The sequence below is a fragment of the Amia ocellicauda genome, chromosome 6 (genome assembly GCF_036373705.1).
Source record: "Amia ocellicauda isolate fAmiCal2 chromosome 6, fAmiCal2.hap1, whole genome shotgun sequence".
Classification (NCBI taxonomy): domain Eukaryota; kingdom Metazoa; phylum Chordata; class Actinopteri; order Amiiformes; family Amiidae; genus Amia; species Amia ocellicauda.
In genome coordinates, this window is record NC_089855.1 from 31056001 (window position 1) to 31070319 (window position 14319).

General features: G+C 39.6%; 1 protein-coding gene across 3 annotated transcripts in view; it reads left to right on the forward strand.

Annotated features, from left to right (window-relative positions):
- The first annotated feature begins 849 nt into the window (after positions 1-849).
- gpr156 (G protein-coupled receptor 156) overlaps positions 850-14319 on the forward strand; it is a 48664-nt gene continuing 35194 nt past the window's right edge. The window contains exon 1 of one of the 3 annotated variants that reach the window (XM_066706882.1): positions 850-1428. The gene's annotated coding sequence lies outside the window, so the exon portion shown is untranslated. Of the gene's footprint in view, positions 1429-8257; positions 8634-14319 lie in introns of those variants that run through there. The other 2 variants (XM_066706883.1, XM_066706881.1) reach the window with 2 other exon arrangements.

Here is a 14319-nt window from a genome sequence, read left to right on the forward strand (position 1 = left end):
AAGATGTAACAAAAGCATCTTTCCACCTGCAAGACATCACGCAAAATGGTTATTTCTTTGCTTTGGGCAGAGACCTCTACAGTACCTCTCTTAAATTGTTGCTTAGATGGGAAGGCCACTGGATACCGTTTCTACATAAGTGAATGAAAATGGGCTCCAAGTAATATCCCCAAACAGTATGAAAAGTCCCATGCTGCATGTGCTTGATTCTCACATGTAAAAAACATGTAAAATAAGAATGCAACAGGAAAACTAATTACACAACAGACTCGTACATTTATATTTATAGGGTCTTGTCTCTACCGTTATTTGCTGCAGTCTATAAATAAAAATTTGGAGGAGGTATGACTATATATTTCATAAGTAGTACACACTGGGGTCTGCTATTAGAATACACTAGGCACAGAGGCTTTTAAATGCAAAGCAGAAGCTTGTTTCACATTGGGGAAAAATGCACTATTCAGTCTTGTTTGTAATCAGTTTCATCCATTCACACAACTCCAGGGAGTTTTGCAAAAGAAGGCTCCCGGTAACTCTGCCTAAGATTAGTGTCCCTAGTGCTGAAATAAAGATGGTTTAAGTCTTGCTGAGCAATCCGGATAGGTTAGGACAAGGAACAGTAACACAACCACTTCTCCAGGAAAAACTGCATCAGAGCGACCTGTTAAGTTGAAAATCCAACACCTCGAAAATCTTTCTGCACTTTCAAAAAAGCAGTTCTTAAGACACTAGTAGAAGCAGGGAAACCCGGGTGCAACTACTTAACAGAAAATACGTGTTTAGTCTGGGTTGTATCACATGCAGGGCTGTAGGAGGAGCTTCCCTTTCAGATGGAACAGCAATAAGCACATAACTGGATGGCATCCCAACACCATAAATCACAGCTCTGAAGAGACTGATTAACCTTGAGAAAAAAATTGCACCAAAAAAAAAAAAGACAACAAAAATGCTGCCTGGTTGCTTTGCTAGGACGGGGCATTTGAAAACAAGTTGTGGGATGGGCAACGCAAACAGCTAGAGAAGGAACAAGTGTTTCTGTTTCCATTTGGAAGGAGCACGAGGCAATAGACAAAGTGAGGGTTCTTATTATCCGCTTCCAGCACAGAGACGATCAGGCTAAATTACGTCAAGCAGGTGGGTGGCTCTGATTACACCCGGGCAGGTGGCAGACGCTGCTGACAGCTGGAATGTGAGAACGCTGGCAGGAGAACGATGCAATGACTGCGTGGAAAGCAGAAGCTGGGGACAAAGTGCATGCCATATGTTCCAGAGGTGCGCTAGTATCAGGGCCACACATGGGGGACAAGCCCAAGGAAAGAGATGCCTCTCTCCTGTAAAGTAAAAAACGGTCATTTATTGGATGCTGGATCCTGAGAGGAACCCATGGTGACACACACACATTTCAGTCTTCTTCTCCCTCAGCGCCAGGTATGTTTGGATTTTGTTTGTTTGGCTGTTTTGTTCTGAACCCAGCTTGGAAATGAGTTTGGTGTTTTTGCTGAAGTGGCAATGCGAATACTACTAGTACTTGGAAGATTCTTAGAGTAACCAGCAGTAGAAGACATTCGATTTATGTTTGGAAGAGAAAGGACACAGGGAGATACCAGAAAATCTTTTAAATCGCACAAAGTTGTGAAATTATGGAGGAGGTGAAAGTGAAACTTTATGACAATTTGAGTTGAACTAATGACTTAATTTGGAACTCAAACAAGCTATACTGAATGACACCAACTCTCTTAGACCAGCCGTTTCTTTAAGCAATGTGTCTGACATTAATTAACGCTGTTTGAACGGGGGTGTTTCTGTCCATGTCACTCAAGGGCTTTGGTTTGTTTCATACGAGACATTTGCGCTTCATTCATTAAAAGAATCTGTCAGAATCAATGTGACTTCAGAATACAGGTGGGTGGAATGACATGCTCTGAGTGAAGTGAAATATTAGCCAGGAAAGGGTAAAGAATTGTAAGTCACAATGGTTTTATTTCAGAATCTATCAATTATAATTGTTGTTATTGTTGTTTGGCTCCACATGATTACTCCCATCCCCTGCCTGCCATTATATACATATCATCATCATCATGAGCCTATATCAATCCACTGCTGTGTTATATATATATATATATATATATATATATATATATATATATATATATATATACACAGAGAGAGAGCAAGCAAGAGAGAGAGAATGGCTTTTGTCTCACTTTCCTAGTTAGCTTTTGCATCCTCTCTAATTTTATCCTCTCCATATTAAATTGATATCTGAAAAAAATAAGAAAAAAATAAAAATAAGTAAGCAAGAAGGAGATGATATAGAAGTAGAAGGGATTGCTGAATATATAAATGCATCTGCAAAGAGAGGATTGCTGTGTATCAGCTTTGCGGTGCATACATTTGCCAGTTTATCTGTTAGACTCACTTCCCCTCACAAAACAGCAGAATGTCTCCATGAATAGAGGTGACACTTTAGATCTGAGAGTGCCTGCCTGGTGGGCTGCCAAACTCCTTCTTATTGCTTTGGACCAGACAGATATGCATATTAAGATGTCATTCAAAACAGCTCTGTAACACACATTGCACAGCAGACTCAGGATATGAAAGTAAATGAGGAGGTTGAGATAAGTTATAAATATGCACAGTCACACATAAGAGAAAACTAAAATATTTATACAAATCTTCTAACTTTAATTAATAGGAAAGATTAAACGTGCAACAATTCCAGTATTCCCAGATTTGTACAGTAAAAGCACTGTCATGACTTATTTAAGGTGGTTAGATGTGGATCAAGTTTTAAATTGCTTTCATTTATGACTATTTACACATTAAACAAACAGCAACGCAGCAAAGCACAACTGTCCAAAGTGGGAATGGTTGAATTGATGTAGAGTTAACCAAAACACTCATTAAGGTAATCCAGACATACCACCTTAAAAGAGATCATGATTCATTTCCAGCATGTACACATAGCCATGGAGGTGACTTGGAGGTAGTCTTATCAAAGAAAACTTTAAACCTGCAATTAATTCAAGAGGCACTGGCACATGCAATGTTTCTTTTATTTCATTAAGTCCTGATATGGGTGCGTATTTACTGATTGGTAACATGTGAACCAGATATGACACACTGTACACTAGTCTTGTGTATAAAGGCAGTATTGTTAAACTATCAATCTCTTTTCTTTTGATTGTCATTTCCCTGTAGTTTTACATCGCATTGAAAACACATAATCCAAGGCCATGCTAGAGGTCTCCATAGCCACTCCAACAAGTGTTCACACTGACCAGCTAGCTCACACGACCAGATTGTAAATGTAGCAAAATACAACAATGCTCTACCTATATTAAGCTGTGTTGTTTGACCATTTATTTTTGGACAAATAGCTCATATGTCAGTGGCTGCAGGCAAGCAGTCTGCATTCATCTTCTTAATTTGTTTTTAGTAGCTTTACCAACTTTGCATTCTGACCTTGTATGCTATGCAATGCTATGCCTGGTCCGTGATGAAGATGTAGACGTTTTTGGTTTTGTATTCTATCAATTTTGTTTCCTTATCTGAAGTGTCCAAAAACATACCTTGCAGGAAATTCAATTTAAAATCAGCACAAAGACAAAACCATTAAGTGTATGTATGGAGATAAAGGAAACATTACCAGTATAAATAATATTGCCTAGAACAATGGTTCTCAACCCCCTACCCACATGTATTTTGTTAAAACTGAGCTCTCAATTACTTAATTGAACCCTTAATTGTAGTAATACTTATGTAATTACGTAATTAATGTTTTAATTATTTTAAACAGGTTTTAAATTAGGTATTAAATTGTATAGTTATCATCTTATTAAGGAACCTACTTTTGATCAGTTACACAATTTAAAGAGTCAAATGTAACCAAATCATTACTTTAATTAAGGGATCAATTGAGAGCTCCATTAGAACACAAACCAGCAGAGTAGGGGGTCCCACAGGACCAGGGTTGAGAACCACTGGCCTATAATAAGCATTTTCATCTGTTTTGAACTGCAATACCGTCCAATTCCTCCAGGCCCTGCTCTAAAGCTTTTCATGAGATTCTATCACAGATTCACTGTTTTTTCATTACAAATATATTATTCATTTTTAAAAGTATTATAGAAAAGAGCCATTTTTGACAGTTATGCAAATTTCTTTTCTAATAATGAAAAAAGGAGCAGCATTCTGTGCTAAACACCATGCACCCTTAACTCAAGGCATCAGAGTCCTAAATCATGGCTGCTGACATAAAACACAGTCACTTAACTTCATTGACTGCAGCTAAGCCTGAGCTAGCCTAGTAATAAACAATTCTCATTCTCTCAGGAGATGTTATAGTTACATACAGAAGTCGAAGCCTATTCCTCCTACAGTCCTGTTGACACTTTTCGATATCCAGATTATAATCATCAGTGGGTAATGAAAATGTAATTGTCACTTACAACTCATAATGTCTGTATCCCCACAAAATACACACAATAGTTAGAAAAATATAGCCTTCCTGTGCAATGTCTTTCACAAACATTCATTATCCCAGAGAGTTGTATCAAATGAGCCAAACATTTAAATCCCCTATTTTGATTTGTCCATTGTCACGTTTTCCTGGGTGTGTTTGTGTGTGTGTATGTTAATTATTGCTTCAGAGGTCTCTCTTTCTATAGTAATATATGATCTTCCACAGCTTTGTCCTCAAGAAAAACTGGTTTCTTTATTTTCTGGAAAGAATTGTACATTGCAGACCCAGCCAGGACACAACATGCAGTAGGTACTGGAGAAAAGCGATATTTATTTCCAGTAATCGCAGGTATTTGGGGGGTGCCATAAGATATATTCAGATGAAAAAGCATAATAGATAACTTTCTGCTTTATTTATTTAGAACCAGGACTCGGTTAACACGGAGCAGTGAACTGATATGGATGTGTTAATTTGTCTTTTAGTTTTATGAGAGGATGACAATACTTTTGTTTTCTGTTTCCGATGGTTAAACGTGAGCCATTCATCTTGAAGTTCAATCTCCATGCCCACAGGTGTTTTTTTGAGCATGTCTGAATTCTTAGATACCGTTTCATCTGATCTCAGCTGATAAGATGCACTGGATCCATTCCCCTCAGGAGGCTTTCAGTAGATGTATGACTGCTATGTGCTGTAGGCATTGATTGATTCTCACTCCTCCTCCTCCCACATCTCCGTCAGGTGCAGCATTTGATGTAGCTTGTTCTGTGACTGTTGTTCCTCAAGGAAACGAGCATCAAATGACAAAAGACAAGGGAGTTTAATCCCTGGCATCCATGATTTATCTGGGCAAGTAAGCTCTAGTTACCTTTGCATTATTTATATTCTGCTTTGACATGAACAGCCTGCTTGAAAAATAAAATAATAATCATACCGAGAACAGGGAACACACAAGCAAATTCAATGGAGAAGGATAATGCACCAGGATGTATGAATAGACACAGACATGCAAAAAGAAAACTCTCCCTCCATTCAAATCTAGCGTGTCAACGTTGATCTCTTGCCATTTCTTTTTGTTGTGTACGGATTAGGACATTTTACTGCTTTTGATCAGGATATAATACAGGGATTATCTTTTTACTGTATCCACAATATCTCCCACCGCCCTGGCTCTATTCTCATACATTCATAAACACATCCGCTTACATCAGCCTTCCTGTTAAAGCTACACCTTGGCATTCCTAACACATGTGAGTTGTGGGCTCAGTCTGAAGTAGAACACTCTTGAATAGCCATCAAAAGGCATGCTTGGTACAAGAAGTGGTTAATGTGTAGTGAGTAGATTAAAAAGGCAATAATTATTTGTTCATAACTGTCGTGGTTGGGACCCAAATTCCAGGCAACATTTTATACATAGAAGTTCAGAATCCTTATAATGCAATCTTAATAAGTTTTACTAAGTCTTCCTGTTGAATATAAACATGAAAGTGTAACCGAGGGAACTACAACTGTTATTGAAGCGTGCTATTAAGAGTACAAAATCTACACCTGCATTATTGTTACTTTGAATTACACTGTATCAAAAGTATGAATGCATTTGGAGGTGACTAGCTGTTTTGCTGATTGAGCAATAAACTCATCTGTTTTCCTCCTCATGGGATATTCCCCCAAACATGACATTATGTGAAATGAACCTATAGGCTTTATGAACGAAAACTTGGATTTGAAAACAGAAAGGAACCAACCCAGACAGAAATGGTGTGATTCACAGAAGAATGAATCATGTAACCACTGTTAGATCTCTGAGCTCTCAAGCATTATTTTATTGTCGGTAGTGGTGGTAAGGTGAAGGGGTGGTTAAGTACAAATATGTGACCACTGAACAGCAAGAGCAACAGCAACAACCTACAGTTTGTACATTCTGGGAGGGAACAAAAATTTAAATAAAATGTTTTTATTTTTTTGTTTTCTGTTTTCTGCTGCTTCTTCCTCTGTTTCTCTCACTGCTGGCAAAACCTGTTCTCTCAGGTCCTGGGCTGCACAGCGTATGTGTAAGCCTTGGTAATTGACAAGTTACCTGACCAGAAACATCAAATATTGAAATGCTTGGAACTCTTTGTGCACAACAACTGCTGCACAGTAAACTTGATAGCAGGTAGTAGCACAAGGATACACCATCTCAACACATAGGCAATGTTTAAAATGTAAGCCAACCCAGGTATTTGTTTCGAAGGACAATATAGAGTTACAGATGCTTGGTGTGGATACCATAATTAAAACAAACACTTTCGTTTCAACTTGGCTCTTTTTTATTATTACATTATTTTTCTCCCTATGCTTCCTTACAGATACAAATGTCTCTGTTAGCATGATTTTATTTTTAACAGTGACTCAAAGTTGTACATATTCATTTCACACCTACAGTGGTGATACAAGTAATATATTAAAATACAGTGCTGTAACAACACAAAATTACTTTGAGATTAGCATGATTTGAAATATAGGAAACAATGACACCTATTGGCTCAGTAACATCACCTTTGTGTAACACTGGACTTCAGTTGTGTCCCCATCAGGTGGGAGATGTGGGTGACCTGCAGTAGACTTCTCCCAGGCATAATTCATGATGACAAACAGGGAGTTTTACAATCCAGTGCAAAGTTGAAGCCATAGGATTGATTAGATATTAGACCGTTATTATTAAAATACACCTTTTGCATGTAGTTTCCTGGGAATTAAATACATAAAATCATGAGTATACTTATAAGGACGTGGATGGTTGTGGTTTTCCCCAAAATGAAGTCCATATTAGGGAAAGTAGATAGTCCATTTTATCTTGAATGTTACTGGAGGTATGTGTAGGCCATGACTTAATTAAACTAGGAAGATGAGCCCTAGCGGTCTCCCTACAAAGAAATCGCAAAAGATGAGACGTCACAAATCCAGACTCTGAGAAGAAACTTCTGGAGGCATGTTCCAGACTTCTGACTACTGCTCACAAGTGTCAGTAATATGACTCATACTTACACAATCATACCTTTGCGGAGATAGTCATCAAAAGCATGATGGGTAGTTGAAGATCACCAATTTCTGTGACTGCATTCAAACGATGCCTCATTGGATAGCGCAACGAGGTGGAAACCACATGCTTCCACTGTGGATTAAGGCTGAAACATTTAACAATAGATGTGTGTACAGCCTGAATTAAACTCTTTGCAGAAATAGACTGGATTCTAGTACCGCATGCTAAAGGACTTTTCAGTGACAAAATGCACAGTCAAGAACATTTTCATTCTGGTTATATGGAAAAGTGGTCAACTGCTGAAGGTCAATGCTTAGGACATAGCTGTCGGTTTGCTTTGTTTGGGGTTCTTGCATTCAAACCTGGTGCTTGTCCTTTGGAAACGTTCTTTAGGATTTTCCATTTGTGGTGAAAACCCCTTCAGGATACAGTACTATCTTAATCGAATTATAAAGCGGACAGTTTTGTGCAGATAACTGGCAACTTGTGGCCCACTTTCAAAGTCTTCCCCAGCTTCCTGTTCTTGCCATGACTGCACCTTCCTTTGGCAGATGTGCTTTTTCTTTGTCCTGATATCCAGATGTTTTCTCCAGGCTGTGAACGATTGACAAGGACCATGCAGTTGTGGCGTGTATGGCAATGTGCACTATCCCCTAGCTGTTCTGAGGTAAACAGTTGTTATGTGGAGGTTTTGTGACATGACACACGGTTAACAACTTCATCGACCCGGGCAAACACGCTCCCTGTGCACACGCTGCAGCTGAGCTGTGAATGTGATGTGTACCCTGCTGGCTACACTTTCCTCCAGACACAGTTACAGCACGTATCCAACACAGCTCTCTCTCCTTTTTTTTCTTCCCTTTTTCTTTTTTTGACTGGCTACAGAAAATAATCCCTCTCCTTTAATTACATCTTGCCTGTTTGCCTCCCTCTCTTTCTCTGTTCTGTGCTTTGGACAACTCTTCAGTTGGAAAGGCGCTCTCTGCCCAGCGGGATGAACGGAGTCTCGCCCCCTGGAGCCGAGACTGGCGAGGAATGAGATCCTTTCAGTTGTGTGTGCGTTTTTGATCATTTCTCCAGAGATGGAGTGAAGACGGCAGAACCAACTGGACTATTATCTTTGCCTTCAAACACGCGCGGTTTCTTCAGGTTAGTTTTCATTTCAACTTCCCCCCCCCCCCCCTGAATTGAGAGTGCTATTTATTATTATTATTATTATTATTATTATTATTATTATTATTATTATTATTATTATGGTGCTGCAGTTGTTTTTGTTTTAGGTGGCATATATATATGTGTTTATTATCTTATTTATAATACCGCATTCCTGTTTGGGATAAGGTAACACTAAACGTTCTCACAATGTCATATTGTTAGCTGGGGTGTTCCTTAGTTCTTTCTACTTCACAAGTATAGCCTGTTGCATCGTTGCCATTAATATATACATTAAAGTAACACACATCCCTGCGGTTTAAATACAATGGTTCTCACTGAACACTGTAAATCATTATCTGTTTTCTTTTATATCATGATTACTAGGCGTCCATATGCATTGCACAGACGAGGCATCTGCGTGGGTGTTTCAAAATGCTCGTTGTAAACACGTCGCTGTAACGACCTTCAGTCACAGCAGATATAGTGCAACTGTTTTTATTCTTGTATAGCAGATTCCCGTGGTTGTGCACAGATCTGCACCGCATGAAACCAACGCCAGTACACGAGAAGTGCATATCTGCGCAGAACTGCGGGAATCTGCGCTACAAGAACGCGACACAAACGTTGCACACAAATAGTCAAAGTTTAAAAGGACGGAAACCTTGACCGTGGTGTTTGGTTTCCTGTAATGCAGCACTCAACTAGTTGATTAGATTGGTTCAAGTGAAGGGGCTAAACCAATCACTTGCATTCTTACACCTGATTAATTTGGGGTTTAATTGCGCAACGGATTATGTCAACAGGCGCATGTATCAATATTAACAATGGGCGCGCTTTGTCCTTTCGCAATTAATGACAATGTTTCATCCATTGCACCTTCGACCTCTATAATCTTATAAAGAGGGGATTGGCCTGTGAAAGAAGGAAAAAGTTTTTTAAAACCCCTTGACAGAATTGCTGTAGGCTATAAGAATAGGTGTATGCATTACTTGTTATTCATAATATATATTTAAATTACTAAAAACATCAAAGTAGAACTTGATATTTGTTTTTGCTGAAAATAAAGTACTGACAACGCATATCATTTACAGGTAACTTAAGGCACTCCTTCTCCTTACTTGCCTACAGCAGCAGGTTTACTGAAGAATTTGTGTGTGGTTTTAAAATAGTAAGAAGTGGGCACGCCTAATAATTAGCACTCTGAAACACCAGGACTCCCAGAGACTCCACCCGATAACAAGAACATTTTGGATAGGTTGGTTACAGCTGCGTTTCAGCTTTTTATTTGGCCATGGCATCTCTGTGTACACTGTGTGGGAAGTCACACCAAACTATTCAATTTCAGCATTAAGCATCAGGAACTTGTGTGCCTACAAAGAGTCAAACAACAAATATTTGGATTCAAGGATTTAAATAGTAGTTGTACGTGTCATGTTCTGATTGTGAAAGGGAGTGCATGGTATTAAGTTCATACAGGGGCACCATTGTGAAGACCAAGTGCATTCAGTTTAGTGTTGGTTCACCGATCTGCATTAAAATCAATTACAATTCTACCTTAGTCCTTTGAGCAAGAAAGACTGATGACCAAGTTTGATCTGTAATAACAGTGTTCCTTCTTTATTAATTGTTTTCTTGTGAGTGCTGATATAAAGACTGCTTATATCCCTTTTAGATGGTACCTCTATTCAGAAATGTAATTGATTACTGAATTGGAATGCACTGCTATAACCATCACCAATCGTAGGGACATGTAGCCCCAAGTTTGTCCTATAAGGCCTATCTCCTTCTCTGAATGCCTAGGCCTGCAGGATCTATGACGATCCCTAGGAGATCCCAGCAAACCCTGTATTTCCCAGTGACACTACACCACACACGACTGCCGTGCCTGGTCAACTCCCTTCCTAAATCATAAAACGTCATGAGCTGTTTTTAAACCAGTCTACCTAAGCTTGTAGGCCTCGTTCTGATATCTGGGCAGATCTTTCTTCCAGATGATTTCTGAGGGAGACCCCCCCCCACCCCATCTCTAGTATTTTCATGGTTGGGCTGATATTTGGTGTTTGGTAATGTCCATCATCGATCACTATTTGCTAGCCCAGGAGTGGCCGCACTTAGGTATTGATCTTTTCTTTACTGTACAGAAAGGGGTAATAAACTCCATTCCAGAGTGTTGTTGGCTTATCTTTCAACTTGAGGATACTACCCAAAGGTGGGAGGGACATTGTTGTTACCATAGGAACTCAGTGAAGTTGCTATCTTTCTCCAAGTGCATGGATACTGTTCTGTGCCCCTTGAGGAGTCAAGTGGTCCATGTCCTGAAACACCTAGATGACTGGCTGGTGTGTGCACACTCCAGGGAGCAGGTCCAGAGGGAAAAGGTTTTGGTTCTTGACCGTCTCCATGAGTTAGACATGGGACAGGGAGAAGAGACACCCTGTGCCGACACAGCAGGTGTAGTTCCTCGGACTGCCCTCTTCTGGAGGAGAGACAGTGTGACGGTGTCCCTATGTCAGAGACTCCTGGGCTTTCTGGCAGCCGTGTCCCAAACTCTACACCTCTTGCACATTGAGGATGCTGCAGTTGTGATTCTGTGCTTTTTGGATGCATCAATGACGCGGCCACCAACGCCAAGTGCTTATCACTCCAGCGTACTGGAAGGTGCTCCGATGGTGGTGGAGCGCTTCGAACTTAGCCCTCTGGGTGATCCTTGGGCCAGTCTGTCACTCAGTGGTCACGATGACCTGGAGATGACATCTGCAAACGCCTGTGGAGTCCACTGGTTGTGGAAAGAGCCCCACAGAGCTCCCCATATCTACATCCCAGAACTCTGGGCTGTACTCCTAAGATTCCTGCCAATCCATCATGACAAACATGTGCTGGTCCAGATGGATAATAGTGCAGTTGTGGCTTATATTAGTGGACAGGGAGGTCTGCAGTCACCCACGCTCAATTGCTTCATTTCACGCTTGGGTCATGGAGAGAGAAATACAAAACAGAAAGCACTCCTTGTTTGTACCATTTGTTTTGCTAGAAATATTGCTTCACTGCACATCTGTGTGAAGCTCCTAGTAACCCCAACTCTGTGTGTTTTGTGGCCTATTCTGACCTTCCTTTTAAAACAGGGATAACAGGTCAGAGTAACATGTCTTACAAAGTCTCCCTGGGATCCCCTTTGATAAGTGGGCAATATCCGGTGAGGAAGGTGACACCCCAGGTGTGAAATCGTAAATCCTGAGAAAAGTGCTTTATTCCTCATGGAAGGGAAATACTCTATATCATGGCCAGTATTCAGAGGAAGCACTAAAATATACATTGACAAGCCATAACATGGAAGAGAGTGATTTGAAAGATGGAAAGTATGGCAGAGGGGACCAGGTTATATCTATGGAGGGCTGCAAATCTTCTCTACAATTTCTTAATTAAATCATGGATGTCTGATGATGATGACAAAGCAAACTCAAACATGTCTCCAACTTTAAATTTGTCAACGAAAATGTATTGCCTAACTTTCAATGCAGAGAAGGGTGAAGCCACTAAATATGCCTTAGTTATTCAACAAGGCTATTCTGCTTGTTAAACAAAGCAAAACATAAAACAAGGATTAATACTAATTATACAGTTAGTAGGATTGTGTACATTTTTGCATTTAGAAGGCTGTGATTTTCATTTAAACATTTCATACAACTCCATGAACATTCGTTTTTGGTATACATTATTGTTACAAACTAGCGGTTTTGACAGGACGAAACACATACAATGATACACCTACAACAGTTGGAAATATAATACAACTTAAGCTGTAATGAATCACTTTGATTTCACTAATTCAATAGTGTCTGTTTTTGCTTGCATTTTCCTGTACAGTTTGGCATCAAAATACCCCCCATCTTTGACATGACTCCAGTAAAGGAGTGAGTCTGTTCTGACCAGATAATCTCAGAGAGTGTGATCATGCAATATGGTGTTATGTTATTCACTCCCCTGTCAAGCTGTCACAACATTTCAATGAGACTGAGGTCAGGTGAAGTCAGGCGACTGGGAAAGCCACAGCATTTGAGAGCCTGTTGTTCTTCTATGTTCTTCCCAGCTGTGTGTTGGGGGTTATTATTATGTTGAAAAACAAACCCTTCCTGAGGGTATCTCTTTACAACGTCACAGAATTGTATTTTGTCATTTGTTTACAAATGTACCTTGTATTTTTTTAGATTACCATGTCTCCTGTTTATGCACGTATGGCAAAATGTAAACTAGGACACACTTAACTGTTACTACATGTCACATCTGGTTTTCTTGCACATTCTATATCCTCTTGGAGATCAGAAGAGAAACTGTCGGTAGCTTTGTTTTCCATTGCTCTACTGGTTTTGTTGTCTGAACAAAGGAGTTCAAATTGCACCTTACTCTTATCCAAGTTGTATCAGTATCTCAAATATGTCTTTCCACAGTTTCATCTGACATGGAAAGATATGCCGTGGGATTGGAAGCAGACGCAAATAAAAGCCTTGTAAATGGATTAGCCTCTGACTTCTCTCCTCTTCAAGTCTTAAAACACCCATCATTCTCCTGATAAGACTTCAGTAGACTTTCCAAATGACCCCATCCCCATCACATTTACCACGACCTTATTTATCTAGAACAGTTGATCATTATATTAAGTTTACCTCACATAATTGTTAAGGCTATATGTAGTGGTTTAGTAAATCCCAGGGTACACCAATCAAGTTTATTACAGAAAACATACATACAGGTCAACCCCTAGCTCCTCTCACATGAAGTGAAGAAAAGAACTAAAGATGTGAGTTGGAGAAGCCTTTTTGCATCTTCAGATAACGTTGTAGTGAATTGCCTTGCAAAGTATCCCTATCCCCCAATAATAATAAACCAAAACATAACATAACATAACATAACACCAAGCAAAGCAAAACACAGCAAAAATAAAACAAAACATAAATGTATTAAACCTCAGACTGTATTGCAGTAGATGTAACAGATGGAGACAAAAAGAAAGCTATTGTTTATTATTTTCTTAAATACCCTCCCAGTTTGAAATTTCCAGTAGATAATCAGCTCAACTCCCAAAATGACCCTTGTGATAACACAGGAAACAGGAAGCCAACACACAGCTGTCCTCTGAAGCATGCACTGCCTATCTACCTTGTGTATTTCACACTGGGAGTCCACAGAACAAACACATTTACAGCGTGTGTGGGGGGGATCAATGCAGTCCTAGTGGATAATATTTCAGTGCTGTTCTGGTTGATCTACATGTAGTTCAATCTCAATAATACAAGAAAAACTTATCCCACTTACTCTATTTGATCTAGAAAGCTAAGGTGCTATACCCCCCTCCCACCACACACAAGAAAAACAAGAAATAACGAGGCAGCACTAATGAAATGTGTGCTATTACTCGCATCTAAAGGCAAATTTATCTATTACAACTGACACTGAAATGTTTTCATAAGCTGCCTACCTCCGGTGCCTCTGTGTACACTAATCAGACCGCATTGAAAAGATGCCCAAAAATAAATAAATAGTGGCATTAATGAAATGGTGATGATTGAAATGCACTACATTAATATACCCATACCGATGTCAGATAAGGTCGCTTTGCTAAGTGGGTTCTAAAGCAAGAGAACATCTGCTAGAGATTATTTTTTTCCACACATTGCTGTCTGCA